At 53.8% G+C, this 25,091-nt stretch overlaps 8 non-coding genes across 8 annotated transcripts; 4 read left to right on the top strand and 4 right to left on the bottom strand.

The window, feature by feature from the left end:
* Positions 1–6,639: 6,639 nt before the first annotated feature.
* TRNAK-CUU (transfer RNA lysine (anticodon CUU)) lies at positions 6,640–6,712 on the bottom strand. Its single transcript has one exon. It is a non-coding gene; the product is annotated as a tRNA-Lys (tRNA).
* A 1,026-nt stretch (positions 6,713–7,738) lies between these two features.
* On the top strand, positions 7,739–7,810 carry TRNAP-UGG (transfer RNA proline (anticodon UGG)). Its single transcript has one exon. It is a non-coding gene; the product is annotated as a tRNA-Pro (tRNA).
* Positions 7,811–10,606: 2,796 nt separating this feature from the next.
* TRNAK-CUU (transfer RNA lysine (anticodon CUU)) lies at positions 10,607–10,679 on the bottom strand. Its single transcript has one exon. It is a non-coding gene; the product is annotated as a tRNA-Lys (tRNA).
* A 3,289-nt stretch (positions 10,680–13,968) lies between these two features.
* Positions 13,969–14,040, bottom strand: TRNAP-AGG (transfer RNA proline (anticodon AGG)). Its single transcript has one exon. It is a non-coding gene; the product is annotated as a tRNA-Pro (tRNA).
* A 195-nt stretch (positions 14,041–14,235) lies between these two features.
* TRNAK-CUU (transfer RNA lysine (anticodon CUU)) lies at positions 14,236–14,308 on the top strand. Its single transcript has one exon. It is a non-coding gene; the product is annotated as a tRNA-Lys (tRNA).
* A 3,477-nt stretch (positions 14,309–17,785) lies between these two features.
* TRNAP-UGG (transfer RNA proline (anticodon UGG)) lies at positions 17,786–17,857 on the bottom strand. The gene has a single exon. It is a non-coding gene; the product is annotated as a tRNA-Pro (tRNA).
* Positions 17,858–19,149: 1,292 nt separating this feature from the next.
* On the top strand, positions 19,150–19,222 carry TRNAK-CUU (transfer RNA lysine (anticodon CUU)). Its single transcript has one exon. It is a non-coding gene; the product is annotated as a tRNA-Lys (tRNA).
* A 3,403-nt stretch (positions 19,223–22,625) lies between these two features.
* TRNAP-CGG (transfer RNA proline (anticodon CGG)) lies at positions 22,626–22,697 on the top strand. Its single transcript has one exon. It is a non-coding gene; the product is annotated as a tRNA-Pro (tRNA).
* The last annotated feature ends 2,394 nt before the right edge of the window (positions 22,698–25,091 follow it).

Genomic DNA, 25,091 nt, shown 5'->3' with positions numbered 1-25,091 from the left:
ACGGGGGAGGGGCAGAGAGAGAGGGAGACACAGAATCGGAAGCAGGCTCCAGGCTCCGAACCGTCGGCCCAGAGCCCGACACGGGGCTCGAACTCACGGACCGCGAGATCGTGACCTGGCTGAAGTCGGACGCTTAACCGACTGCGCCACCCAGGCGCCCCTCTCGCTAACATTTCTCAATGCCTCACTGAGAGGAATGTTCTCCGGGCGCTCGGGGGCGGGGGGCGGGGGGCGGCTGTGCCCGTCGTGTGTGACACATCCCCGCCAGCGCTGCCGTCTCCCTGTCTTTGGCTTCCTTTCTCTGCTTGATGAAGTTCTCACACGTGTCTCCTTAAACATAGGCTACCACGCAGCTCAACGCTGAGCCAACCAACCAAGAAACCTAAGAGAGCCACAGTCGGCCGCACAGGGTAACGTGTTAAATACAGGCTTTCTGGGAAGTGCCCCCCCCCCCAGGTCAATAAATTCACCAGCCGCAAAGCCAAATCGGATCTCATCCTGCTCGCTCCAACACCCTTAGCTTCATTCCCACACAGATCCCCTGGGTTTCTGCTGGCATAAAGGAACACCACTGCCAATTCTTTTGGTGTCTAAGGGATTTCCTCCCGGGTCAGCTCTTGTCCTCACCGCCCACAGCGTGCTGGCCTGACTGCGGTTATGGGGCACGGCTCACAAGGGTGGTGGGCGTGGGCTTGGCGGAGGCGTGGCCTCCCCTTGCGAGACCGCCGCTCCAGCTGAGATGATGACAGCACGTTCAAGCGCAGGAAGGCTACTCTCCGCAGATTCCAGGCTGATTTTGCTGGCAAGGAAGCTCCAAGTGGCTGGGGGCATTCGAGACACCCCCCCCCCCCCGAGGTCTCCATGCCTTGGGCTCCACTGCTGCATCACCGTCGCCATTTCTTTCACACAATAGATGTCCCGAGGCTGGGAACCCAACTTCCATTGTCATTCTACAACGTGCACCGTTTACCTATGTGTTTGATCTTTAGCCGTATCAGGCCTGCAGCTGTAAGAGACGATTTGGGCTGAAGGTTGAAAGGTCTGGTTTTGTCATTTTCCTTCAGTGAGCCAACCAGCGTCCCCAGAAGAACCCCTTTCATGCCACTATCCTCATAATCACCTTTACTGCCACCACAGTATAGGACAGCAGCCGCAGGGTCCTTCAGGGCGATGCTTTGGTCAGCACGCCATCACAAGCGACCAGGTGGCGTGCGGCTCGATCTCGATGCCACCACGTGCCGTGGATTACCAGCAACCCCTTTCCCGTTGGCAAGGAGCTCAGTGGCATTTGAGCCCAAATTCATTACCAAATCAGGGTCCAGGCAGCAGTCAGAAAACCCATCCGTGGGTGTTGGGGAGAAAGAGGGAAGGTTGGTAAAAGGGCACAAACTTTCCATTGTAAGACCAATAGGGTGAGGGGATCTCATATACAGCATGGCGATGATAGTTAATACTGTATCGTATGCTTGAAATTTGCTAAGGGAGTGGATCTTCAGTGTTCTGACCACACACACACACACACACACACACACACGGTGACCTTGTGAGGTGATGCATGTGTTCATTCACGATTACCCTGTGTTGATTATGGTAATCATTTCACAATGTATACATATATCAAACTATCACATCAAACACCGTCAGTATACACGGTTTTTGCCAATGATATCTCAACGAACCTGGGGGAGAAAAGAAAAGCCATCTGTTATTTTAATGAACCATGATTGAATGAACGATGATTCACTAGGTACAAAGAGTTGCTAATGGGGCAGTAAAGAAGGCTGAAAGCAGTTACCACCTATAGGGCTGGGGCGGGGGGTGGGCAAGGGAAGAGGTTGGGATTATTAAAAATCGAAGCTTGGAGAGGGCCTTAAGGAGCTGAAAAGCAGATGTTGGAGAAAGAGTGCCTCTCAGCTGGGATGGGTGTCTCTGAGTTCGGAGGAGGGTCCCGTGGACCTCAGGCAGCTTGTGCCGGAGTCTCTAATGAGCCGTGACGAGGCTGATTCTGTGAGTGTGGGGAAATGTCAAACTGGATTCCGTTGTTATTCCTGGGATGAACCGTTGCTGCCTGGATAGAACGGGTGGTGGTGGCGGGAACAGAAAACAGGAAGTAGGGACTCCTTCCTCCTCCTCCAGCCTTTCAGTCTATGCCTCCTGTGGGCCAAAGCTAACAGGGATCGGCTGGTAAAGCAATCACCAGGTAGGGCCTGGAAGGGTGAGTTGGAAGCCGGCGATAGCAGCGTTCTAATCGGCACACCTGCTCTGTCCTGCTTCCTGAACGTGTTCAGGAATGAACCCATTACTCAGAAATCCCTGCCTCGGGCTTGCTTCCGGGAAACTTGTCCTTCAACGGTTGGAGCCGGACTCTAAGAATGAGATTCTAAAGTGGAACCACCCGCTGGCCGCCTGGCCCGGAGGACACAGCACCCGTGGTGGGAGGGTTTTGAGAAATGCAGAGCAGGTGTCGAGACTTCCGGCCTGTGCTGACCGGGGAGAGACCAGAGGAGCTGGGAAGTGAACTGCCCTTGTCCCATGTCTCCGGGTGCCTCACAGACACAGCGGGAAAGATCTGGTCAAGACCGTGGGATTATGTGGCTGTTGTTGTCTTTTTTTGGTAAGTTTCCATTTTAATTCCACTTAGTTAACATTCAACGTAATATTAGTTTCAGGTGTACGATATCATGATTCAACACTTCCATACATCGCCCTGCGCTCATCAGGCCAAGTGCGCGTAGTAATCCCCAACACCTATTCCCCCCCACCCGTGCCCCCACCCTCTCCCCTCCGGTAGCCATCAGTTTGTCCCCTATAATTAAGAGTTTGTTTTTTGATTTCTCTCTTATCCTTTTCCCTTTGCTTGTTTTGTTTCTTAAATTCCACATGTGAATGGACTCATACGGTATTTGTCTGTCTCTGACTGATTTGGCTCAGCGTAATACATTCGAGCTCCATCCGGGTCATCGCAACGGCAAGATTCCATTCTTTTTGATGGCCGAGTAATATTCCACGGTGCATCTACACCACATCTTCTTTATCCATTCATCAATCAATGGACACTTGGGCTGCTTCCATAGTTTGGCTGTTGTAGATAACGCCGCTATAAACATTAGGGTGCATGTATGCCTTTGAATTAGCATTCCTGTATTCCTGGGTAACTACTCAGTAGTGCAATCGCTGGGTCATAGGGTAGTTCTCTTTGTAGCTTTTTTTTTTTTTTTTTTTTTAATTTTTTTCAACGTTTTTTATTTATTTTTGGGACAGAGAGAGACAGAGCATGAACAGGGGAGGGGCAGAGAGAGAGGGAGACACAGAATCAGAAGCAGGCTCCAGGCTCCGAGCCATCGGCCCAGAGCCCGACGCGGGGCTCGAACTCACGGACCGCGAGATCGTGACCTGGCTGAAGTCGGACGCTTAACCGACTGCGCCACCCAGGCGCCCCTCTTTGTAGCTTTTTGAGGAGCCTCCAGACTGTGTTCCAGAGCGGCTGCACCAGTTTGCATTCCCATCAACAGTGCAGGAGGGTTCCTTTTTCTCTACATTCTTGCCACCACCTGGTGTTCCTGGTGTTGTTGAGTCTAGCCCTTCCGACAGGTGTGAGGTGATAGCTCATTGCAGTTCTGATTTGCATTTCCCGATGATGAGTCATGTTGAACATCTTATCAGGTCTCTGTTGGCCATCTCTTTGCCTTCTTTGGAAAAATGTTCATGTCTTCTGCCCATTTTTTATTTAAAAATAAATAAAATAAATTTATTAATTAATTATTAATAAGTAAATAAAATCTTTTTTTAAGATTTTGTTTTTTAAGTAATCTCTACCCCCAACATGGGGCTAGAACTCGTAACCCTGAGATCAAGAGTCGCAAGCTCCCCTGAGCCAGCCAGCTGCCCTGTGTCTATTTTTTAATTGGATTATTTGGTTTTGGGGTGTTGACTTGTATAAGTTCTTTATGTATTTTGGGTACTAACCCTTTATCAAATATGTCATTTGCAAATACCTTCTCCCATTCCATAGGATGCCTTTTAGTTTTGTTGATTATTACCTTTGCTATGCATAAGTTTTTATTTTTATGAAGTCCCAAGAATTTATTTTTGCTTTTGTTCCCTTTGCTCAGGAGATGTATCTAGAAAGAAATTGCTACGGCTGATGTCAAAAGCGTCACTGCCTGTGTTCTCAGGGTTTTTATGGTTTCGGGTCTCACATTTAGGTCTTTAATCCATTTTGAATTTATTTTTGTGTATACTGTAAGAGAGTGGTCCAGTTTTGCCAAGACCATTTGTTGAAGAGACAGTCTTTTTCTTGTTGGATATCCACTCCTGCTTTGTCGAAGATTAACTGACCATAGAATCGTGGGTTTATTTCTGGGTTTTCTATTCTGTTTGATTGATCTCTGACTACTTTCATGCCGGTACCATATGATCACTACAGCTTTGTGTTATAAGTTGAAGTCCAGAATTGTGATGCCTCCAGCTTGGTTTTTCTTTTTCAAGATTGCTTTGGCTATTCAGAGCCTTTTAGGATTTTTAGGGTTCTTTGTTCTAGTTCTATGAAAAATACTGTTGGTTGGGGCGCCTGGGTGGCGCAGTCGGTTAAGCGTCCGACTTCAGCCAGGTCACGATCTCGCGGTCCGTGAGTTCGAGCCCCGCGTCAGGCTCTGGGCTGATGGCTCGGAGCCTGAAGCCTGTTTCCGATTCTGTGTCTCCCTCTCTCTCTGCCCCTCCCCCGTTCATGCTCTGTCTCTCTCTGTCCCAAAAAAAAAAAAAAAAAAAAAAAAAAAGAAAGAAAAATACTGTTGGTATTTTGATAGGGATTGAATTAAATGTGTAAATTGCCTTGGGCTGTATAGACGTTTAAACAATATTTGTTCTTCCTACCCAGGAGCATGGAATTTCTTTCCATTTCTTTGTGTTATCTTGAATGTCTTTCATCAGTGTTCTGTACTTTTCAGACTCCAGGTCTTTCGCCTCTTCGGTTAGGTTGTTGTTGAGTAGCTTTACCGCACGGACACAAAAGAACGACAGACGCATGTCAACTAATCACCCGTTCAAAGCACTTTGGCAGAACCCAAAGCAACCCACCTGCCCTTTGGCCAACAAAGCCCAAGAGCAGGCTGGGGGCCTCAGTGTGAAAGTAGCAGATCTTGAGGAAAAGGTGATCCTCCTAGGCCAATGTCAGAGTGCTGGGAGGGAAGACGTGAGACCCAGAGACTTGGAGTGGGGGTAGCTGAGGGCGGGTGCGTGGACAACCTGGAAGTCTCTGGGCCCAGGCTTCCACCCGCCCCCACTCTGTTCTGTTTCCCTGGAGAACTCTGATACATATAGTCTGTTTGGGACGGGTAGGGCGCCCCAGCCCGGCGCCAGGTGGTACCCGGCAGGCGCCTCCTCACTCCCCAGCCCACTCCCCACCCCCCACGGCAGCCTCGGTTTCCTGAGCCAGGACCTGGGGTGGCTGGATGCCAGAGCAGCATAGGCACCCGGAGGAACGGACCCCCGGAAACCCCAGATACCCAGACGACCCAACGTGGTGATCAGGACTGGCATCGTCAATCCTTTGGGCTCTCCTACCCTTTCACAGAAGGGAAGCCATACTTCTTCCCTGGCTGCTTGCTCTGGTGGGAGCCGGACACTGACGTGTACTCGGAGTATCCCGCGATTTCCAATTTTCTTTCTACCTTAGAAAGGGGAGAGGAGCTGGGACAGGGCTGGACAGACGGTCTCTTCCCTGTCACTTCCCTGCCGCACCAGGAGGGAAAGCCTCACATGGCAGGGGGCACAGTATTGGAGAAAGGGAGGGTCCGCGAGGGGATACAGAATGGGGGCCCCATGCAGGCCTCCATTCAGGGCCAGAGTCAGTGAGTTTCCACCTTTAGCTGGAAATCCACTCCAAGTACTCTTTCGTAGCTCTCTCCTTCAGCCTTTAGAACTGAGACTTAAACTCCTAAGCAGTGGGTTCGAGTCCTAGGTTGGGAGCTATTTTATTTTGGCCTGGTTAGCCCTTGCCCAGATCTTTCCAAACTTCAAGGAGGTTCCTAGCAGGGAAACTACTGAGAGAGTCTCTCTCCTCTGTGTGTGCTGTATATGGAACTTTTGTGTAAATGGCACTTTTTAAAATTACTATATATATATATATATATACGCACTATTTATATTTATACTATATATTATATATACTATATATTTATACTATATATTATCTATACTATATATTATATATAGTATATATATTTATACTATATATAGTATATATATACTATATATTTATTACTATATATATACTATATATATTTATACTATTACTATATATGTGTGTGTATATATATAGTAATTGTATAAATATATATAGTATATATAGTAATAAATATATAGTATAAATATATATACTATATATAATATATATGTAGTATATATAGTATATATAATATACAGTATAAATAGTATAGTATAAATATATAGTATACACACATATATATATAAAACATAAAACACGAATGCATCTTGCCTTTGTGAGGTTCCTCCGTGGTCCCTCTGCTGTGCTAGCCTCCCTGGACCATCCGCATGTTCCACTTTGGAAGAGTTTTAGTTTCTATTATACAGACCAGACCCGGTCACCTGTTTCCTTGTGTCAAGCTGGCTCAAAAGTTTCGCCCAACGTGGGGCTCGAACCCACGACCCTGAGATTAAGAGTCTCATGCTCTACCGACTGAGCTAGCCGGGCAGTCATAAGGGACCGCTATTCCACAGGCTGATTGAGGTACCCCAGAACTTTCCTGTTCTAAAATTGGTAAGGACAGGTTCTGGCTCCTGTGCGCGCTGCACCCCGGGCAGTGGAACGCAGAATTGGCGGATTGTTTTCAGCCAGGAGCGAGGGCGCGGCCAGGTCACCGTGTGCCGTCCTGTCCTGTCAGTGGGTCTGTGTGGCCCAGTAGCTCAGGGGAGCCGGCAAGTCTGGAGCAAGAGCATGGGGCGAGTGTCACTGGAGACGGCCGGTAAGGAGCCCGCTGTGATCCTCGCTTAGGGTGGAGAGCTGCCAGGTTCCAATCACGGAGGCTCCCTCGTTTTGAAACCCTCGGCCCTTTTTAGGGCTGGCTGCAAGGAGCAATCGGGAAGACTGCGGGGCCTCGCCGAGGGGACAAGCCGAGGAAACCCTCCTTCCCAGGTGGGTGCTGGACCCCGTGTTAGAGCAAGAGGAAAGAAAAGTTGGGAGCGTTCGCGCACCTGCAGATGGGAAGAAGTGAGCGGCGACCCCGGTTCTGACCCCCGCTTCAGGGTTCCCCAGTTGCGAGGGGCCGAGCCCGGGTCCAGAGGTGGCTCGGCGGAGCACAGGAGCCCCGGGGTCCTTTCCCGAGCGGCTGGAGGCCTGGCGGGGCTGGCCGGCCGAGCCTCATTCTCAGGGTCCCGGACTTGGGTCCCACGTTGGGGGAAATTTCTGGGCTGGGGCCCACGTGAGACATCGCCGTGCTCACCTGGGCCCCGCAGACTCGCTTCTCTGGTGGCTCCGGGCGGGGGGCCCTGGCCGGGGCGGGGCCGTCGTGCTCGGGAGGGGAGGCGGGGAGAGAGTCCGGGGGCCGGCGGGTCCCCCCGCTCCCTCCTCGCCCCACCCTCTCCCCTTCCGGAATCGAAACCGAAACCTCGCCCCGCGCACCTTTCCGAGGGACCAAGAAGCCGAGACTTGGTGGGACGCGAGCTCGGAGCCGAGGACACAGGCCTCCAGGGAAAGACCTCACGACCTGAGTCGTGGGACGGCTCGTTGGTCTAGGGGTATGATTCTCGCTTTGGGTGCGAGAGGTCCCGGGTTCAAATCCCGGACGAGCCCGTCTTTGTCTTTTCGGAGGGTCACGACGATGCGTGAAGCCTCAGGAGGTCCGGGATCAGAGAAACTGGTCGCCCTCTCACCTCCCCCCAGGCCAGTCTCACCTGTCATTGAGCAGGAGACCTGGTCTGCGTGCTTGTGCGTGTTTGCACACGCCAGGTAGTCCCAGGATGGGGGGCGAGGACCCGACTGAGTCTGGGCGCCTTCTTTCCCTTTGCCTTGGTGTGTGAAAGGTCATGTTTGCAGACATCTTTTTCTTTCTTGAAGGGCTACCAGAAGGCCCTTCCACAGACAAGGGAAGGAAGGAAACCATAGTGGAAATTGGGCCTGGGGAGAGGCTGGGCCTTAGTGGTGGGGCCATGCGGGTCACATGGCGCCTCGGATCCCCATGCGGGTCCCCACAGGCTCTTCGGGTCCCCATGCGCGTCCCCACAGGCACTTCCGCCACGTTGGAAGCACCGCAGGGTTTCAATAGGTTTTATTACCATTCAGGTATGGTGGGACCGGCTCATGCAGCCATTGAAAAGTCGGGTTATTCCCCACAGCTCCCGAGAAGGGTACGCCTGGCCCCTGGGCGTGGGGACAGCACAGGGGAGGCACTGGGTAGTCAGGAAGCACAGGAAGTGAGGAGAAAGCGTGGGCAACAGCCTTTCTCTTGGTTTCGGTGAAGCTGGTTTGAATTAACTTCAGCTGCCTCTGGGACATAGGCGCTGTCCCTAGTTGTCTGTTTCCTGGCCTTGGGGTGATTCTGGAAGGTGCATAGTAACCCCCAGTCTGAGAGCCCCATGCAAAAGGCGACGGGGGGGGGGGGGGTGGTGCGCTGTGGTCTCCAGTTGGCTTGCGTCGGAAATGCACCCTTTAAGAGTCGTTTGCTAATCTCTAGGAATTGGCTGACCTTGGGAGGGAAAAATCCCGCCAGGGTCAACAAGGCCCCTGATGTCAAAGTTTCAGAATATAGAAAAGAAAAGACCTGGTTAATAAAGGCAGGGCGGGGGGCTTTGGTGGACATTTCAGCGGCCCCCCAGTCTGGGAAGAGCTTCCCGATCTCAATCAAGTCCGGCCTGGGGATTGTGGCCCGGAGCCCTCACCAGGCGAGCGGCAGCGGGGCCAGGGCCCTCTGCACGTGCATACCGGTGGGCCTCCCCTTTACCCAGGCAGCCTCTGCTTTCTTCACGCAAGCCCCAGGGCGGTGCGTGCTGGCTGCCCCTTTTATGCCCCCTGTTGCTGGAGTCCCTGAGGGGAGCAGGCCCAGAACCCTTGAAGACTCCCGTCGCTTATGGGGAAACCACTACCACCCCCAGCGGCCCAGTAGCTCCTCCCCCAAATTCTTTCCAGAACGAGCAGCATCCCTCCCTCCAGCCTGCCTTAACCCCTCCTGACTCCAGTGCTCAGTGTCTGCCCTGCACCTTCACACCCAGGCCTGGAGGGAGCTTTGGTCGGGGCTCCGCGGGGAAGGTCCCTGGGGAGGAGGGCACATTCTCTCTTCTGCTTCACGTCCCTGAGGAGCCCACATTTTCCTCCTCACAGTCTTTTCAGGGCATGAACGGAGGCCCCAGCAGATCCCTGTAGGGACGGACCAGAGACGGGCCCGGTGTGCGGCAGACCCAGAGCGCACCTGGACCCCGGTGGCCGGATCAGGTCTGGGCCCCAAGGCCGGTGTCCAGGTGTGCTCAGTGGACAAGGGGACGCCTGGACCCTGGTTACGGGCAGCGGTTTCCCCTGAGGGCTCCCCAAATTTCTTAACGTCCTTCCTCATCCTTTCTCCACCTGTAGACACTCAGCTTCCATCTGGGTCCGAGCGGGGTGCAGATGCACGTCTTGGAGCCTGGGGGCAGAAGGTGACACTTGGGTCAGAGCGGTGGGTCCCTCCAGTGGCTTGGGAGGGGTGGGATCCCATGGGAGAGAGAACGGTCCCGCTCCAGGGGTGCGGGGTCCAAAACCTGTTCTCAGCTCCACTCCACAGCCCGGCCCTGCGCGTGGTGACAGAAGGACGGTCTGGGGGAGCTTTCCCAAGCCGATAGCCTCAGTTTCCCATTGGCAGGAAGAGCGGCCACCCCAAAACCCAGACTGGGACTTGCTGCCTTGGAGTCTTAGTGTGTGGCAGTGCTGCCCCCCACCCCTGCCATTCTCCTGTCCATAGAGACCTGAATCAAACCCTTCTCTGACACCCACAGGAAGTGGGGACAGTTCCTGACCAACGAGCCAGAGCCGGAGGGGTGGCTCCTTGGTCTAGGGCTTTGATTCTCCATTAGGGTGCACGAGGTCCCAGGCCCAAATCCTAGTCGAGCCCTGCTTTTGGGGGTGTTTGGCAGTGGGCGCACTGCAATCACCAGGACGTGTGGACATGCCCCCCCCCCCCGGCTGTCACCCTCCCCTACTCATAGTGGTCCGGGGCCCTCTGCCCTGAGCGCCTCCCCGCTGAGTGATGATCGTGCCCTGGAGTCCCACGTACACCCTGACCCCCAAAGGGACAACTTAGCAAAAACTTGAGCTTGTCACCACCGCACACGTGGCATCCTGCCGTGGCGTCCCTCGGTCGTGCAGGTGATGGCTGTGGCTCCTTCCCTTGAGTAAACCCAAGAGAAAGCTGTGACTGTGGTGGCTTTTCTCCTGTAGCCAGGTCCAAATCTCTGAAGAACTGCTTTCTAAGATTGCTTTGCTCAAAGAGGAAGTTGAGGAATAAAGCGGCTGTGTAAGGAGTGGGTGTCCTTCATCACCTCCGATGGCTTTGGTGCGCCCAAGAGGTTTTACCTAAACCGAATATGCCAGGAACTGCTCAGCGGTCTCTTTCTAAAAGGACGCCCAGCGTGGGGCTCGAACCCACGACCCTGAGATTAAGAGTCTCATGCTCTACCGACTGAGCTAGCCGGGCAGCCGTAAGCAAGGTGCTGCGGCTGAGTTTCAGAATCTGTTGGGCTGCAGACAAGTCAAAATGGCTAAGCAGTTCAGGTCTTGGGGACAACGGGGACGTGGCCACTTCTGGAGTCCCTCGGGGCACTCTGCGTGTGGGAACTGCTCAGAAAGGGCGGTGTCCCCAGCCCGGCGTGGGGAGCAGGGAGCCGAGTGGTGGAGGCCGAGGGGCCACCCTGACCCTCCCCCCCCCCCACACACACACAGATAGATGGGCTCGGCGGGCAGCCGTAGGGAGTCCTGAGGCGTGGACGGGACTCAGCGGACCCGAGCCAGCTGACCCCGCCACACATGGACAGGCGGCAGGAAATGGGGAAGTGACAGCGGGCCCCGTCCTCCCTCACATAATCAGACAAACCTGAGAACTTAAAATAATTATTAGACCCACCAGATTCCACTCGTTCGCGGGAAAATTCCCATCTATACTTGCTTTGAATTATCAAAAATCAATTTATTTTTATTAAAAAATTAAAAAAATATATATATATATTTTGCCCCCAAACCTTCTTGGTCTGCCCTTGGGCAACCCTGAGCTGCTGAATCTGCCCCCCACCGTGGTCGGCTGCAGGTGGGGGCGGGTTGGGAGACCCCAGGGTGCCTGCCTCCCGCTCGCTGCCTCGGGATCCAGTCTCCAGGTTTCAGGGGCAAGAGCAAGGTGTCCCTGGACGCAGAGGTTCGGTCCTAGTGTGTCTGCATGCCTGAGCCCCAAGTGGGTTGGGGCTGGGGCAGCCCCCACTGCACCCCCCTCTCCAGAGCAAGGAGGAATTTTAGGTAAACAGTAGGCTGGGAGTAGGACCCAGCAGTTCTCTGCTCGTCCCCCGCCCCAAACTCTGGAGTCGGGGTGGCTCAGTGACTCTCCTGAGGATCCGCTGAGATTCCAGACTCCACACCGCAACTGCAACTGCGTGTGCGGATCTGGCCCGCATCCTGAATACAGCTCACCAGTGTAGACAGGAGGAAGGAGGCAGCAGGGAGCCGGCACACAGACTGGGGAAGACAGAACACGGAGTGCATGGTGTAATGGTGTTGGGTGTGTGCGAGGCACTGAGGGTATTTGAAAACAAAAGGACTTTACTTGCAGAGGTATTTGCTCCCCACCCCAAAACGAAAAGCTTTTATGGTTGAGGCTATACGGTATGTGCTTTAAAATTAAAAAGTGGAGGAGGACAGGTTTTAAAAATACACAAAAATGGGGGAGGCTGTGTGGGGCAGGGGGCAGAGAGGTTTGAGAATTCTGTATTTCTGCTCAGTTTTGCTGCGGACCTGAAATTGCTCTAAAAAATAAAGTCCGTTCTTAAAAAAAGGCATAAACAGGGACACCTGGCTAAGTGAGTTGGTAAAGCACGTGGCTCTCGATCTTAGAGTTGCGAGTTCCAGTCCCATGTTGGGTGTGGAGTCTAGTTAGAAATAAGAATGAAAAATACACAGGGGCGCCTGGGTGGCGCAGTCGGTTAAGCATCCGACTTCAGCCAGGTCACGATCTCGCGGTCCGTGAGTTCGAGCCCCGCGTCGGGCTCTGGGCCGATGGCTCGGAGCCTGGAGCCTGTTTCCGATTCTGTGTGTCTCCCTCTCTCTCTGCCCCTCCCCCGTTCATGCTCTGTCTCTCTCTGTCCCAAAAATAAATAAAACACGTTGGAAAAAAATTAAAAAAAAAAGAAAAATACACAGATAAATTTGAGTTGCTATTTCTTCTAATGCATTTAGCCCCATATTTCTTCTCTTTTGGGCCCCCAATGACTCCATTAGATATTTTGTTAAAATCCCAGCAAAACCTTAAGGCTCCTTCTTTTCCTTCCTTCCTCCCTCCCTCCCTCCTTCCCTCTTCCTTCCTTCCTTCCTTCCTTCCTTCCTTCCTTCCTTCCTTCCTTCCTCCTCTCCCTCCCTTCCTCCCTCCTTCCTTCCCTCTTTCCCCCCCTCCTTCCTCCCTCCCTCCCTTTCTATCTTTCTGTTCAGTGAGTCTTTCCTCCGTCTCGTTCCTTCGTTTGTCACCCAACCATTACGCTATTGTCTTTCAGCTATTACATTTCTCAGCTCTAAGTTTTCCATGCGGTTATGCCTTATGTCTTCTATATCTTTGAGACTTCCAAGTTTTAATTTTGTTTCACGTGCGTTCTTTATAGCTCCTTCCAGCATTTTTAGGATGGCTGCCTTCTACCTCTCCTTTTCAGATGGTTCCAGAATCTGTGTCCCTGTCTTTCACTCATCTTTTCTCCTTCAAGTTGGGATTTTCCTGGTTCCTAGTAGGACCAGTGGTCTGCAGCTCCGTCATGTTTGGACAAGTTTGGTGTTATGTTTTGAAACTCTAGATCTCATGTACATCTTCTGATTCGGCGGGCTCCTCCGACAACGCGCCCCCCCACCCCCCCATGGGAAAAGATGATTCTACCTTGTTGCTGCCTGGGGGGCGCAGTTCACGCAAGGTGGGGCGTCCTTATTGCGGGGCAGGAGCGAGAGTTTAGGCTCCCCACCAGGCCTCTGCTGTCACCCCCTGGCTGGGGGGAGGTGGGGCATCCCACCAGACAAAGAGAAGGCTGGAGCAACGTTAGAGGCTGTAGTAAAGCAAGGCTTCCGGGGCTGCTGCTGGGTCCTGGGCCCTGCAGGTTTTGTTCAAGTCCCAGGAAGGGAAAAGGGAGGTGAGGGGAACCCGGGGCTGAAGTCAAAGTGTCCATTTCGAGAGCTGCGCGCTCTGGGCAGGCCCTGCCCGCCACCAGACGCTCCCTTTCGGGCAGGGTGACCGCAGGGAGGCGGGGGAGGGGGCTGGAGGGGGAGGTGTCCCCGGAGGCTCCCCGGGCCCGCACTGGTAATTAACACAAGAAGCAATGCTGGCCGTCAGCCAGAGTCTGGCTCCTCGGGAACATAGTTGGGGGCGGGGCTTCCCCGCCGGGTCTGGGTCCCCTTGCCACTCCCGGGGGCGCAGGACCCGGGCCACCCAGCCCAGCCGCCGTGCTGGCTCAGCGCTCCCCCTGGCGGCCGGGAAGAGAATCACCTGGGAGTGCAGGAGCGGCTGGAGGCCGGTGAAGGGCCGAGTCCCTGGCTGAAGCCGTGGCCTCTCACGTCTGTGTGGCGCGGCTGCTCCTGGACATCTCTCTCTGTAGGCCCCCAATTCGATGTCGAGCTCAAGTTCAGAACTCTCTGGCCGCGGGAGCGACGGTACGTCAGGTGGCATTTGTTCCTGCAGGTGGCTCTGGGCTGGGGACCCAGAACTTCAACAGGGCCCTGGGGGGATTTGAGAAAGGAGAAGGAAAAGGATGGGGCTCGTCCGGGATTTGAACCCGGGACCTCTCGCACCCTAAGCGAGAATCATACCCCTAGACCAACGAGCCACCCCTGGTAGCCGCCTACTTCTCCTTATTTGTAGTATCCTCACGCCCTAGGTGCCCACCTCCCTGCAGTCTCCTTCTCTGGGGGCAGCCATGCCCGCACCGCCTCTCCCGAAGCAAGATGCGCTTTTGCCTCGACTTGTAGCACCTGCCTTTAATACTTTGAGTAGCAGGGAGGTGGGACCAGTTTTTGTCCTTGCCCGGCTAGCTCAGTCGGTAGAGCATGAGACTCTTAATCTCAGGGTCGTGGGTTCGAGCCCCACGTCGGGCGTGCCGTTTTGCCTGATAAAGAGGCCAAAAGACAACTCAACGCAGGGAAGGTATTTCGCAGATCGGCCATTTAAAGAGGCTTTTAACAATCTCAGGTAGATGCTACCAGGGAGGTGGCTGCGTGGCTCTCCGAAGCCTTGCACGGTCTCTGTGCTCCTGTGAAGCAATGTAAATATTTGGGCCCACCAGCCAGCTTCTGGATGCTGGCCCAAGAAGACACATAGCTATATCTTTTCTTAGATTAGTAACCCGACAGTGACCTGCGCTATCACATTTGACTGGGGAACAGGATGCAAACCCAGAGCTCGGTGTCTGTGTGGGTTTGGGGGTGACTCTCTAGGTCCCGAGTGGGGCTCCCAGGAGGTGGCTCTTGATCGGGGCCACTCCAGTGCCTGAGGAGGGACTGCGCAGAATTTCCCTCCCCCACCCCCACCCCGAGGTTGGTGGCCTGTCAGCTTTCCTTCACTTCTCCCCAATGAAAGGGAAACAGACAGGGGGCATTTCGTTTTCTATTTTGGGGAAGAGGGAGAAGGAGGGTATGTGCTTCCCATCAGCTGACTTTCTTGTGTTCTCTTGCAACGGTTTAGGCTCGTGAAAAGACCCTGCTAAGTGTTTGACAGGACTGTGTTTTCTTTCTTTTGTGGTGGGGACCCAGGTTACGCTGGGAGACACCCCTCCTCTGGACCCTGGGATCTGCCAGAAGCCCCCTCTATTTCTCACTCAGGGCACTCTTAGTCTCAGTAATCTTTCCTGGTGTTCTTAGGGGAAAAAGAAACTCAGTTTATTAGGGACTTAGGTGCATACACCTTCGTCGCTTCTTGGAAAAAATTCTTACCAACTCAGTGTCTCTATTAGCTTCCCGTGGCCGCCGTAAGAAGTTACCACAATCTGAGCGATTTAAAGCAACAGAAATATATTTTCTCACGCTTCTGGAGACCAGAGTCTAAAGTCAGGGTGCCAGCTGGCCATTTTTCCCACTCTCTTTAAAGGCTCCAGGGAAGAACCCCTCCTCGCCTCTTCCAGCTTCTGGTGCTCTGGCCAACTTTGGCTTCTAGACTCATCACTGCGGTCTGTGCCTCCACTGTCACATGGCGTTCTTCCCTCCACGGGCCTCTGTGTCCTCATATAATCTTTTTATAAAGACACCTGTCATTGGGTCAGGGCCCACCCTACTCCAGGATCTCACTGTATCTACTTATATGTGCAAAGACCCTACCTCCTGAGGTTCTGGGTGGCCTCGGTAGTCGGGGGACACCATTCAACACTCTTTTTTTTTACCAAAAAATTTTATGTTCCTTTTAGTTTTCTAACAACCCCAAGATCAGGAGTCAGATGCTCTACCCATTGAGCCAGCCCGACACCCCATTTTCTTTTTACTTTTTTTAATTTTATTTTTTATTTTTTTTAATTTTTTTTTTTTTAACGTTTATTTATTTTTGAGACAGAGAGAGACAGAGCATGAACGGGGGAGGGTCTGAGAGAGAGGGAGACACAGAATCGGAAACAGGCTCCAGGCTCCGAGCCATCAGCCCAGAGCCTGACGCGGGGCTCGAACTCACGGACCGCGAGATCGTGACCTGGCTGAAGTCGGACGCTTAACCGACTGCGCCACCCAGGCGCCCCTTATTTTTTATTTTTTAAAAATTTACATCCAAATTAGTTAGCATATAGTGCAACAGTGATTTCAGGAGTAGATTCCTCAGTGCCCCTCCCCCATTTAGCCCATCCCCCCCTCCCACAGCCCCCCACCCCCTCCACCCCCCCCACCCCCTCCACCCCCCCACCCCCTCCACCCCCCCCCCCATAACCCTCAGTTTGTTCTCCATATTTATGAGTCCCTTCTGTTTTGTCCCCCTCCCTGTTTTTTTTTTTTTATTTTTTTTATTTTTTTTATTTTTTAATATATGAAATTTACTGTCAAATTGGTTTCCATACAACACCCAGTGCTCATCCCAAAAGGTGCCCTCCTCAATACCCATCGCCCACCCTGCCCTCCCTCCCACCCCCCATCAACCCTCAGTTTGTTCTCAGTTTTTAACAGTCTCTTATGCTTTGGCTCTCTCCCACTCTAACCTCTTTTTTTTTTTTTTTTCCCTTCCCCTCCCCCATGTGTTTCTGTTACGTTTCTCAGGATCCACATAAGAGTGAAACCATATGGTATCTGTCTTTCTCTGTATGGCTTATTTCACTTAGCATCACACTCTCCAGTTCCATCCACGTTGCTACAAAAGGCCATATTTCATTCTTTCTCATTGCCACGTAGTATTCCATTGTGTATATAAACCACAATTTCTTTATCCATTCATCAGTTGATGGACATTTAGGCTCTCAACAATCGCCAAATTATGGAAAGAGTCCCCCTCCCTGTTTGATATTATTTTGGTTTCCCTTCCCTTATGTTCATCCGCCCTATCTTCTTATTAAATAATAATTCTTTTTTACTGGGATATGTGCAGTGGGCGGGCCGTGTACGGCTTCTCCAACCTTGGGATGAGATTGCGTACTGCCTCGCACGGTTCCTATTCCACACTGATTCTCTTGCCCTGCTCGCGCAGATACTGTGGGAAATCCAACGTTGCAAAAATATAGAATCGTCAGAAGTTCAAAGTCAGTGTTCAGAGAGTGCGGTGTCTGATGGATGTTGAGGATTGATGTTTCCCTCAAAACTTTTAAATATCCCTGGACATTTTTACATACTCTAAAGGTGCCTCCGCACATCGCAGACTCAAGCCCGAAGCACCACCTTTGGGTGCTTTAGGGGCAGAAGTCGCTGGCGTCACAGGGAACTCATGCTGGTGGCTCCTCGGGGCGGAGTTTTGGGGGTGATTGTTTTGGAAGTGGCTGTACCCTGAGCCCAGTCCCACTTGAGGGTCCTGTCTATGACTGAGTGGTGCCTTGACCCAGCCCAGCCTTTCAACCATCCGCAACACTGAGGGCTCAAGACCCCAGGTCGGCCGGGGGTATCCCTCCCTCTTGGTCTGAAAAGACAGCACAGCCAGGCCCCACACTGCCTACCTCAGAAAGGCCTCCTGGATTGAATCTGAGACCTCACATCTAAAGCAAGACAAACATCCTTAGGCCAAAAAAAGTCCCTTTGGTTGGTGATCCATGGTGGCTCTAACTTCTCTCCCTCGCTTGCCTGACGCACTGACTCGGTTTCCCTTGGCCAGGGAGGAGTATGCCCTCATACCTGGAGTCTGGGATGCTAACTCTGGACCTTGTTTTCAGACGGGTCCCCCCAAGGGGCCCCCAGTGCTGGGCACAGCAGAGGACACAAGGACAGCCTAAGCAGAGAGTGAGTGCAGGTCCAGGCCAGCTCTGAAGTCTGGAAGGTCTTTTAGTCACTGTCATGTGGACTGATGGGTCTCTGGGTCCCTGCTCCTTCCTGGCCCTGAGTGGACTTTGGTCCCTTTTTCAGCAACAACCTGACCATCTGGAGAAGGAAAGAAAAAAAAAAACAAAAAGACAGCAGAGACACGGGCTCGTCCGGGATTTGAACCCGGGACCTCTCGCACCCAAAGCGAGAATCATACCCCTAGACCAACGAGCCAAATTGGCCCTGCCCTGTCTTGTTAATTCTGTCCCCTGGCTTCCCCCTCCTTCAGCTGCTGTAGTGTCTCAGATGCCTACCGCAAGGAAAGAGGATTGGGTCACCGTCCAGAGAGCCGTGAGGTTCGACACTACGGGTCTTAGAGGCTCAGGGGTCAATTCCCCCCCCCCCCCCCCGAGCCTCTGTCACCAGGACCTCCCTCCCGCCTTGGACTGTGGCCAGCTCCAGGACCGCGTGGGGCGTTCCCGGGGGAACTCAAACCCGAGACTAGGGCCTCCCGCCTCGAACCCCCCAGCCCGGGCTGTTTGCGGAAAGGGGGACTAGGGTCGGGGCAGACCCAGAGGCTCTTGTCCTCGGCCAAGCCCGCCCTCTTCTGGCCTCAACCCCCAAAGCCCCTGCGGGACTCTGGGTCTCACGAAGCTCCCCTTTGCCCCGGCGCCGGGCACCGTCCCGCGGACGCATCCCTGGGCTGGGCGGACGCGCGGGGCCTCGAGGCGCCGCGCTCATCTTCCCTTCTGGATGGGCGACGATTCTAGAAACCGACCGGAGAGGAAGAAGGTGGCCCGACCCGACCTTGCGCAGGGCCCCCGGGGCGCTGGGGGTCCCCCTCCAGTCCTGCGGCGGGTTCTCTGGGTCTCCCCGTCCACGCCGCGCCGCCAGCCCTAAAGCGAGGTGTGGGACGCGGTGGAGGGGACGCGGCGTGGGGGCAGGGGGAGACGTTGAGAATTTGAAAGAGACCGGTCGGGGATTTGGACCCCGAGCGCTCGCAGGCGCAGCGGACTCATCCTCCAGGCCATCTTTTCCCACTTAACACCAGTGACCTTGACCTCCACGATCCCGTGCTCCCAGTCTGCAACAGGGTCCCGAGGGACGGAGGGCGGGAGGGCTGGGGGGAGCCTCGGTTCCCATCCCAGAGCTGGGAGGGAAGGAGGCAGGTTGGCACTGCTGAGGCCTGCGTGCTGCCTCCCGGGGCCGAGCGACCGTGGGGTTTCAGGGACTCGGTGCCTGCGTGGCACCGGCTTCCCAGCGCTGCCGGGCCCCCTGGGCCTCCTTCTGTTTGTCCTTTTGGGTCAGAGTGTCCCCGATCCCTGCCCGCGGCCTTGAATTTCGGGTTCCACTGCCCCCCCCCCCCTTGCTCCTTTCAATTCTGAGGTTCTCGGTCAGTTTCGGGCTGGAACAGAGGAATCGTGTGGGAGGAAGCACTGGTCACAGGGGCGGGGCTGCGGTGAGGGGGAGGCCGTCTTGCCCCAGCGCAGCCTCCCTTTTCCTTTGAAGGAGCCGGCAGGTGCCATGCCCGGCTAGCTCAGTCGGTAGAGCATGAGACTCTTAATCTCAGGGTCGTGGGTTCGAGCCCCACGTTGGGCGCGCGTTTTACAAGCCTGGGCGAAGAAAATGAACGCTTTCCCACCCCTAAGAGTGAGCAGTTACCACAACTCACGTTTCAGGGTCTGACTCTCAGGGGGACCCAAAGACCACATTCTTGTGCTGGATTTGGAGCTGCGGGAAGACTGGACGGGAGAAGGGGACGCCTTAGAGTTGCTCAGGTCTCTGCCTCTAGGTCTAGTCTCTTCTAACAGAGATTGTGGACTGAGTTGCTTTTGCATTTTGGGATTTAAATGTGTATCTAGTCCATGGAGACGTGGCAGGAGTAGCATAGCTCAGGGGAGTCATTCCTGCAGTTCCGTGATCTCACACAGCACACTCTGAGCATGTTTCCTAACTCTTTTGAGGACACCAGGACTGCCCAGTTGTCTGGACCCCTGGGGTGGATGTGGTCCTCGCATCTGACGCCCTGGACTTTCCCAGAGTGGGTGCCGATGTGAATTCAGGATAAAGGAGTGAAGTCCCTCGCCTCCTGACCCCGGGCTTCTGAGTTCATGAGAGATCCACGGGCTACAGTTCTCTCCTCCCCCCGATTCCCTTACAAGAGCCAGGAATTCAATCCTGTGAAAATTGCCTTGAGTTTCACTCATAGACCGAGGGGAGTCCTTCCCAGCTGGGACCAAGGATAAGCGCCTGGCTTTTCCAGGACACTAGGTGGTGGGGATGGGATGGAGAGACGGGGGAGGGGCTGGGGCTATGGAGGTGAGAGTGCCACACCAGCCCTCAGGCTTAGGGTCATAGAACAGAGTCCACGGGGTGGGGGGCGGGGGGTGGGGGAAGGAGGAAACAGGAGTTTTTGCACCCAGGAGGGTCTGTCTGCTTATCCCTAGACTGGGAGAAGAAACCCTGAGCCCTTCCTTTAGCGCAAGTCTTGGAACTTCCTCCTCCACCCCAGGAGGCCCAGTCCCAGGGTAGCTGGTGTCCAAGGTGGCCGCGCAGCTGGGATGTTCAGAGAAGGGAGAGGGGCTTCGCTTGGCAGAAGCTGGATCAGCGCGGACAGAACACCTCCGCTCTGCTCCACAGTCCCCGGCGAACTCAGGGGACAGAGCACCGAACTCTTGATCCACTGCCTTTGAAAGAAAGATCAGGGCTCTAGAAGCCAAGTTTGGCTCAGTCCTAACCTCCTCGCCGTTCGGGCGGTGGTCCTTGCCGTGGCACCTGGGGTGTGGACAGCCGGGCGTGTCCATGTGTGCGAGTGTAGCTGATTACCGGCAGGTGGACCCAGAGGGGTCCCACAGGACCAGCCAGCCAAGAGGGTCCTGGGCCTCATGCAACAGAGAAATCAGGCGCGAGTGGAGAGGAAGTGGGCGCAGTTTGTTGAAGACGTACAGACGCGGTTTTTGCTGAGGGTGGCGGTTCGGTGCACGTGTCTTCCGAGGCATCCAGGAACAGAGAGGGGTTAGCTGTTCCCCTTAAGTCCCTGCTCTGAGCCAGGGGTCTTGATGAGTCGGTGGTCTTGGAAAACGTTCAGGACGACTCCCGCCCCGTCACTCCTTAGATGTCATCCGTTTTGCTGGAAGACTCCAAAGGAACCATTAATCCCTTGACCTTTACCAGGAGGACATACATCATCTGTCCCCGTGAGGTGTGTGTGAGGCAGGGGTGTGGGACGTAGCGTGAACGGAAGCGGAAAAAGGAGCAACAAAAAAAAAGGCAGTTCTTCACGGGGTCCCTTTAGGTTCTCTGTCTCACACTACCCAGGCGGCATGCGCAGTCCCTCTAAAATACCCAAAGGAGCCGTCCCCAGCCAAGGTATGACCTGTGCAGATGGACCCTGGCGGCCAGGCTAGACCAGTTTGAGCTTCACTGCCTCCCACTGTGCAGATGGACCCTGGCGACACTGGCATTTACCTGTGCTTTGTTAGAATGTTACACTCTTCGCCGAGGAGCACAAGCTTCGTTAGCGGAACGCAGGACACGCATATTTTCTGGGTACTCCTACACAAACTTACGCCCCCCCTGCCTCTACTTTCGAGGACAAAACTCCCATTCTGAGTAGTCATCCGAACCCTAAACAAAAGAAACCCCGCTCACCCCCACTTGGGGAGTCAACAGCTTTGGAAAGTATTCCCCATGATCTCCTTATTTGCTGCACATCAAGTTCCCTTTGTGTGACCGCCTGCCCCCAGCACAGTCTCTACCTGGAACTCACCAGGGAGGACACTTGCATGACCCTGTGTCACAGGAGCACATGGGGAATGGAACTCGGGGGTCACTTGTGTCCTTGGCCTCTGAGACTTGCAGAGCTAGAGGTCAGTGCCGCCGCCCCCTCCCCGTCTCAAATTAGCCAGCCTGGGTATCTGGGCATGTCCTGGGAAGAAAGGACCATCATTTCCTTACCTCTTTTAAAAAGACTGGAGCGGTGAAATGAGGGCTGGGCTAGATTTATTCCAGGAATGCAGGGTTGGTTTTATGTTCAAGATCGATCGAAGTAGTTAATCATGTTGAGGGAATGACCAAGAACAGACACGTGGTCTTCAGAAATGTTGGTAAAAACGCCCGGATTCAATTCACGCCTGTATTAATCAGGGTTTCTGGTTTCTGTATTTTATGACGGTTTGACCTCTTGGGGGCCCTGCCGGCTGAGGCGAAACCCCTCCACCCAGGGCTAATTCCCAGAGAGAGGAAACAATTTGCCTGCCAACAGGCCTTTCGTAGGCAAACCAGCCAACAGTGCGTCCAAACTCCTACCCACCTCCTCACCTGACTCTGGCACCACCCCTGCCCTAAGTCACCCGTGGCAGATACCAGACAAGGAGGGACAGCCCCTGCGTCCCGCATCTCACTGAATTAGTCAAGCTAGCAGATCCGAAACTCTTCACCCTGCCTTGGTTTGCCTTTGCCACCGAAACGATTCGCCCCGAACTGCGGGAAGTTCCCAAAGGGGGCCGTCGCCCACCCCGCGGGGCTTAAGGATCAGCAGCGAGAAGCGGGGTCCGCTGCGGGCACTCCCTTCTCCCGCGCCCAGACTGGCTTCCCTGGCGCTGAGCGCATAAAATGGACCGGTCACCTCCTCCTTCGCCTCTTCCTCCTCCTCGACACCGTGTTACGGGACCAGGCCTACTTGGTGCCGGTCCCCTTCCTCTTGTCTGCCCCCCAGCCAGCCTCCATAGCCCCCACCGCCGAGGCCGCCTGAAGCCTCGGGGTCCCCTGCAGAGCGAGTGCTCTGGCCGCACGGGCCCTCCGGCTCACCCGAGCCCCTCGTCCTCCCCTCCCCCACAGTATGCTCCCCACTCCCCTGGGGGCAGGAATCGGCCCCTGATCCGGGGGATCAGCCGAGCCGTCCTCCTGGGACGGCGCCGCTCAGCCAGCCTGGGATTGAGCCGGGGTCACGCGCGACGCGAACAGTTGTGTGCGAAGCTCAGGCAAGCTCCCGTGCGCGCGAGGCTCGTTGGTCTAGGGGTATGATTCTCGCTTCGGGTGCGAGAGGTCCCGGGTTCAAATCCCGGACGAGCCCAGGGCGCGCGCCTCTGCTTTCTACCCTTTTACAAGGGGAATATGGAGCTCAGGAAGCGTGTTGCGCTCCGCTCAGGCCCTTCCCGGGCGACCTGACGGGGCTGGGCCGCTCGTGCTCTTGGGGGTTGTGGGGGAGAGCGGCGGGGCTTCGGGCTACAGGCTGGGGCGGGGAGGGGGGCGCGGTCGGCCAGTCCACTTGGTGGCCAGCCCAGCTGCTCTCCTCTCTGCCACCCCCGCGGGACACCTGTTTCCTCCAGCTGGCCCGCCTGAGATGCGCTGACTTGTCTCAAGGAAAGTAAGCGATCTTACCGAGTGTTGCAGTGACATTTTGGATATATTAGGTTCTGTAAAATATATTATCGCCATCAATTTTACCTATTTCTTTTTACTTACTGTTGTGCGTTTTCGTGTGCCACTAGAACATTTTAAGTGGCAGGCGTGGCTCCTATTTGTGGCCGGCAATAACGCACCACGCTGGGCCAGAGGCCTGACTCTCATTGTGGGACGCAGAGGTCCTAGCTCCAAATGCGGATCGACCTGTTGGTGGTAAAAAACGTTCCCTTCCGGTTTCGGCACCGTAGCCGGGGGTGGCCCTCCCTCCCCGCCTGGGTTCTGGGCCCTGGACGAGACACTCGGCCATGCAGACGCTGTTTTCCCCATCTGTGAAATGGGAACAGTTCTGATTCAGAACGATTTATTTAAACGACCGTCCTTTCCTCCCCTGGTTCGTGGCGCCCACTTTTTTCACAAATCAAGAGTCTGAGTGTATGTGGTTCTAAGACTTCGCTGCTTCGTACCTCGGTCTGTTTACTCTCGTGCCCAAACCAGTTTAGCTTTTATGGGTAAGTCTTGATATCCAGGCGTGTGACTCTCTCAAATATGTTTTGGTGACCACTGGCCCTTTGCACTTCCATGTGAGTGTGAGAATCAGCTTGTCAGTTTACACAGAAATAGCGATGGGGCGTTTGACTGGTACAGCCTTGATTCCGTAGGGCATTTCCAGGTCATTTGACACCATTACGATATTGAGTCTTTCAACTCATAAACATGATATGTCCCCTCACTTATTAAGGTCTTCTTTAACTTCTCACAGTAGCGTTTTATATTTTTCTGAGATACGTCTTGCATATCTTTCATTAGAAGTTTTGCTACGTATTTGATGTTGTTGAAACTATCGTAAATTGCATCCCTTTGGATAGAATGCGTGATTTTTTGCAGATATGTATGAAATACAACCAATTTTTACGTATCAGTCTTGGATCCAGTAACATTGTGAAACTCGTGTCATTTCTAATTTACAGAATTTTCTGCATATCCAGGCACATCATCTGTGAATAATGGCAGTATCACTTAATTACTTCTGATCTTTATTTATACCTTTAAAAAAGTTTTTTTTTATGTTTATTTCCGAGGCAGAGAGAGACAGAGCATGAGTGGGGGAGGGGCAGAGAGACAGAGAGACACAGAATGCTAAGCTGTCAGCACAGAGCCCGATACGGTGGCTTGAACTCACAAACCCTGAGACCATGACCTGAGCCGAAGCTGGTCGCTGAGCCGGCTGAGCCACCCAGGTGCCCCTATGTTTATTTATTTTTGAGAGAGACGGAGAGACAGAATGGGAACAGGGGAGGAGCAGAGAGATAGGGAGACAGAATCCCAAGCAGGCTCCAGGCTCGGTTAAGACTGAACCACCCCGGCGGCCCCCAAATTCTTCTACTGAATGTTTGCCGCCTTTGATTTTAATAGTTACCATTTGACAGCTGTTGTCACTGTGTAACAATGCCAAACTTAGTGGCGTGAAAACAATATGGTTTTATACTTATCAATTCTGTGGGTCAGGAATTCAACAGGGAAGGGCAGGCATAACCTGTATCTGTTAAATTGGGGCTTGTCTGGGACAACTTTCTGTCTAATAGCATCTGGAGGCCCCTTACTCACACGGCTGTTATATGAACAGATCAGCTGGGACTGTGGAATGGGACCTCTACACGTGACTTGTGCATGTGGCTTGGCCTTCCTCACAGCGCAGAAACTCCAGGCTAGTTGAATTCTATCCTGGCACCTTTGGAACCCCCACAGGCATGTTCTATGGAACAAGATGGAACCCGTCTCTCACCTGTCTCTCTCTCTCTTTAATTTTTTAATACTTATTTATTTTTGAGAGAGACAGACAGAATGTGAGTGGAGGAGGGGCAGAGAGCGAGGGAGACAAAGAATCCGAAGCAGGATCCAGGCTCAGAGCTGTGAGCACAGAGCCCGACACGGGGCTTGAACTCACAAACCGTGGGATCCTGACCTGAGCCAAAGTCGGACGCTCAACCGACTGAGCCACCCAGGCGCCCCAGATTTTATTTTTTTTAAGCACACCACACCCAACATGGAGTTTGAACTCATG

Source organism: Neofelis nebulosa, chromosome 18, assembly GCF_028018385.1.
Source record: "Neofelis nebulosa isolate mNeoNeb1 chromosome 18, mNeoNeb1.pri, whole genome shotgun sequence".
Classification (NCBI taxonomy): Eukaryota; Metazoa; Chordata; class Mammalia; order Carnivora; family Felidae; genus Neofelis; species Neofelis nebulosa.
This window is presented reverse-complemented; position numbering and strand designations above follow the sequence as displayed.